Genomic DNA, 932 nt, shown 5'->3' on the forward strand with positions numbered 1-932 from the left:
AAGCCTGGTCCCCGCCCAGCCCCCGGCTCTAGCCGGCCACTTCCGCTCTCACACCCACTTCCGCTCGCCGCCCGGACGCGCGGCCCCGCGGCGCCATTTCCGCTCCGACCCCTCGTGCACGCGCACGCAATCGCGCCGGGCAGGGGGCGGGGTGGAGGTGTAGTGGGTGGTGGTGCCGCGCTTGCGCACGCGCGATACCGGTAGTCCCAGCTCCTCTTCACTAGTATCCCTACCGTCTCCCGGCCTGCTGTAGTTCCCCGAGGTCCACCTGGCGGTCCGGTCCCGTACTCCCCAAAGGTTAACTTACACTCTTCCGGTCTTGTAATTTCAGAGACCTTGTAAGAAGCTCGCACGTGTCATCTCCCAGCCAGCTTCTTTGCTCTCAGCCTGTCAGTGACCCTTCCTCGTGCCACACCAATGGCTGTCCAGCGGCACTGTCGCTCATTGATTTCACCAAATGTGTAGTGGGCTCTTGCTCTGCGGGGAATACAGTGAAACACATGAGGTCCCGCCCTCGAGGAGCTTATAGTCTGGTGAAGGAAACGGACAAATTCTCTATTTATCTAACTACAGATTGTTAACAAGGTCAAGGAAGGAAAGGAATGAGACGTCACCGAAGTGAATAAGCCTACCTAGATTCCTGTCATGCCTCCATTTCTGTGCCTAGAGTTGCCTCTAGGTGCTCCGAACATGATTTTTCTCTGCCTTTGAAACCCTTTCATTCCAGTACCTCTGCCAGAGACATAATGGCACCCCACTCCAGTACTCTTGTCTGGAAAATCCCATGGATGGAGAAGTCTGGTGGGCTGCAGTCCATGGGGTCGCTAAGAGTCGGACACGACTGAGCGACTTAGCAGCAGCAGCAGCAGCAGCATGTGGAAAATGAACTCATTTTTGTGCTGCGTCTGTGTCTTATGCCTGTGCGTCTTGTT

This window comes from Bos grunniens, chromosome 2 (assembly GCF_055505025.1).
Source record: "Bos grunniens cultivar Pamir isolate PY7600 chromosome 2, Bosgru_T2T1.0, whole genome shotgun sequence".
NCBI classification, from domain to species: domain Eukaryota; kingdom Metazoa; phylum Chordata; class Mammalia; order Artiodactyla; family Bovidae; genus Bos; species Bos grunniens.